Source organism: Panthera uncia, chromosome D4 (assembly GCF_023721935.1).
Source record: "Panthera uncia isolate 11264 chromosome D4, Puncia_PCG_1.0, whole genome shotgun sequence".
Taxonomy (NCBI): domain Eukaryota; kingdom Metazoa; phylum Chordata; class Mammalia; order Carnivora; family Felidae; genus Panthera; species Panthera uncia.
Genome location: NC_064807.1, coordinates 27,478,578 through 27,482,807, shown reverse-complemented (window position 1 = coordinate 27,482,807; position 4,230 = coordinate 27,478,578). Strand labels below are relative to the sequence as shown.

The 4,230-nt window shown below is 38.2% G+C and overlaps 1 pseudogene; it reads right to left on the bottom strand.

Moving 5' to 3' along the window:
* Positions 1-283: 283 nt before the first annotated feature.
* Positions 284-3,650, bottom strand: LOC125919239 (procathepsin L-like; annotated as a pseudogene).
* Positions 3,651-4,230: the final 580 nt, after the last annotated feature.

The window sequence follows — 4,230 nt, the reverse complement described above, 5'->3', positions numbered from 1 at the left end:
GCACATACACACTCTCTCTAAAATAAATAAATCTTTCAAAATAAGCAAATAAAAATAAAAGATGAATTTTACAAGTTATTTGATAAGTTCATACAAAGCTATTTACAGCAATAATGAGAGAGTTGGGAACATTACCGGCATAAACTGTCACAAAATCAATTCACAACTTGGATCTTCAACCGTTCAAGTATTTTATCTCACACAGTAAGGTCTGGTCACTGTTAAGATAAAATCCTCTTCAGCAAATTCTGTCCCGAGTCAAGCCTTTTCTTACACTATCATCTCACACTGTAGGAAAGCAGGCCCTGGTTCCACAGAGGTTGTCCCGGTCCTTGACCATCAGTATGTAGCGGATGATGTACCCCAGCTGCAAGAACACAGGGTTTGACATTTTACTCAAACAATCAAACACATTTATCTTCATGAACAATAGTACCTGATACTGAGCCAACACAGATTTAGGAAGAATCAGGAGAGGCCATTCTTGTTCATGGTTGGGTTTTAACCCTGCACAGAATTCTATCCCAAAACCTTTAATGGACTGCAACATGAGCAGGAAAAGGAAACTCTTGGGGCCAGATGTGTTTCCAAAATAAGAAAAAAATTTCCATTTCCAATTTAGAAATATAATGGTATCATAATTATATCAATACCCTAGAAAGACTGAGACAGTATCCTTTTTTATAATTTTTTTTAATGTCTATTAAGTTTTGAGAGAGACAGAGCACAAACAGGGAAGGGACAGAGAGAGAGGGAGACACAGAATCCGAAGCAGGCTCCAGGCTCTGTGCTGTCCGCACAGAGCCCAAAGAAGGGCTCAGACTCACAAACTGTGAGATTCTGTTCCGAGCTAAAGTTGAATGCTTAACAGACTGAGCCACCCAGGCACCCTGAGTCAGTATCTTAATGTTATCATGAGATGAAAATGTCTGTGTTCCCCCTAAGTGAGGTAAACACTGCTGGGATTTCAGAATTGTGCTCAAAGGGTTTGAAGATCTGCATCCAAGCACTGATTTATAAAGGGAAATCTTTTCAGTTCCAAAGAGAAGTATTTTTGGCATTTTATACCTGTTCTTGACAACCTAATATTTTTTGTTATCCAATTGTTCTCCTTCAAAGTCATAGCCAACCACCAGAACACTGTGATTCAGGTTTTCACTGCTGCTCTTTGGATCATAGTAGATACCTGGAAAAGGAAAATTCAATGTTGGGTTGAGAACACCCCAGATACACGTGATGGTAACTCAACCTATCAACCATAGTATGGGAAACATTTCAAAACTAGTTAAAATGACACAAAGGCAGATAATATTTAAAAGACATCTTTTTTGAGCTATGCTAATAAGTTAGGTTCTCATCTAATACTGGAATCAATACAAAGTGGTGCACTCTCATTTTTAAACAAGTGGATAAGGGCACCTGGGTGACTCAGTTGGTTAAGCATCTGACTCTTAGTCTCTGTTCAGATCACGATCTCACTGTTCATGAGATCCAGTCCCACATCAGGCTCTGTACTAACAATGTGGAGCCTGCTTAGAATTCTCTCTCTCCCTCTCTTTCTCTGCCTCTCACATGCTCATGATGTCTCTCTCTCTCTTTCTCTCAAAAATAAATGAATAAACATTTTTAAAAAGTTAAAAAAAATAGATACATCTGGATGGCTCAGTTGGTTAAGCCTCTGACTCTTGATTTCAGCTCAAGTTATGATGTCATGGTTCGTGAGTTCGAGCCCCACATCAGCCTCTGCACTGACAGTGTGGAGCCTGCTTGGATTCTCTTTCTCGCTCCCTCTATCTCTGTTCCTCCCACACTTGTGCTGTCTCTCTCTCAAAATAAATAAATTAATTTAACAAATTTAAAAATAAACAACTAGACAAGAGGCATAAAAAACCATTTGTGAAAATCTTCTCATTCTACTTTGAGGATGTCAGCCTAAGGAAGAGCACAGAACACAAAATTACCTGAGCCAAGGGCTTTGTTCCAATTTTTTGTAGTAAAATCATTCAGAAAATTTGAAATATGTAATAATTTGTAAAATGGAAAGTAAGGTAAGGTATACTGATAGAATTATGTCATCTTTAAGTATACTTATGAAGTGCTGAAAATATGGGGAATATAGATCCAGTCATGTCAATGGATACATCAGGCACAAATATTACATGTACAGAATGAACAATTGTGTTAAATCCAAACCCAGAAAAATTCTACATTAAATTCTACATACCAAAGAGTCAATCTTGTCATATATCATGGTGGTTTTCCCACTTCTCTGCCCACATTTCTACATAGATAAATGTTTACCTTTTTTCTAGAACTAGAAAGAATGTAAAGTTGCATCGATAGCAACAGAGATGGGCCCCACACTTGCCTCTGTGATCATAATCTCCCAGCCCATAGACTCCCAGGAGATAGTCTCATCAGCAGCTGAATATTCTGGATTGTGTGAAAGGCAGGATTCATCCTTTCAAAGGGAAAGGGAAAGAGACCTGATCACTATGATCCACCTCCAGGAGAAAATGAGTGCAAGACAGTTTGTAGCTGAATGGTTTTCAATCCAAGTTGGGTATTAAGAATCCCAGGACCTGATATGCTATTGGTTGTTTTGAAATGAACAGTAGAAGGTGTCTATTTAAATAAGAAATTCATGGTCTACCTGCCCTGAGAAATTTTTCATTCTGGAGAAATCTGTACTATATATAAGACAGCATGTATATCACCACATAGCAGAGATGTAGGAACAGTAATATGGTAATGATATGAGCAGAGAACTGTGCAAGGCTAACAAATTTTAATGACAGTTCTGAAAGTTTGCAGATACTAAGACTACAATCTAAAATGAGAATATTAAATATGATATCTCTGCTTCCTTAAAATGTTCAACTTTGATAGGAAGATCAGGAGCTCTGTTTACCTGTGCAGGATAAGGATAGGACCTGTCTGAGCCCAGGACTCCATTCTCCTTAACACACTGGAAGACACAAGCCACTAGGCCACCACTGAAGCCTCCATTGCCTTTAGACAGAGAGCAGTCCACCAGGTTCTTCTCACTCAGAGAAACAAGTTTGCCAGTTTTCCGGAACATCTGTCCTTCAAGGGCACCAGTTGCACTAAAAATCCAACATAAGCCACAAACCTAATTATAAAGCTCTCAGTCAACAAAACAAATAGTAAGATTTGAGAGCATCCCACACATCTGAAACTCTGTTAAAACATAGCGAACTGCACATTGTTTCTCAGTCTACCATAGCAAGGACACTGATTCCTTTTGCCTTTATTCTTGAGAGGAACCTGCTAAATATTGTCACACCTGATCCTTCATGGGAGTTACATAGCCTTTCTCTCTCCAGTCCACAGATGAAGGGATCTCAGCAAAGAGAGATGCTCAGAATACTTTCCCCTTCTTGTGCTTCTGGATTTGAGGGCCATTCGTCACATGCTTGAATTCTTCATTGGTCTTCAAGAAAAAGGAAATAGAATGTTAACAAGCAGGAGATTTTTTTTTGGTATAGTACCAGGGAGATGAAGCACAAATGGTCAGCAATTCATGCCACACTCACTATGTCACCAATGTCACTCATTGCCATCATGAAGCTATGTTTCCCTTGGTCACATTCCTGATTGTGCTGTTCAATCATTTTTATATTCCTCTCACTCACTCCTCTCCACCCTTTTTCATCCTGCAGAAAAACAAATAACCTATCATCTTTATTTCTTCTTGTGTGTGTGTGCTAAAGATCTAATTTTATTTTATATTTTAATTATCTTTTATATAATTCCAAGTTAGTTAACCTGCAGTGTAATAATGATTTCAGGAATACAATTTAGTGATTCATCACTTACATATAACACTCAGTGCTCATCCCAACAAGTGCCATCCTTAATGCCCTGAACCCATTTCGCCCATCCCCACCCTTAACACCCCACCAACAACCCTCAGTTTGTTCCCTGTATTTAAGAGGCTCTTATGGTTTGTCTCCCCTCTCAGTTTTTATCTTATTTTTGCTTCCCTTCCCCTATGTTCATCTGTTTTTGTTTATTAAATTACACATATAAGTGAAATCATATGATATTTGTCTTTCTCTGACTGACTTATTTTGCTTGGCGTAATTCACTCCAGTTCCATCCATGTTGTTGCAAATGGCAAGATTTCATTTTTTTGATCCCCAAGTAATATTCCAGTGTGTGTGTGTGTGTGTGTGTGTGTTTGTATATATATATATATATATATAT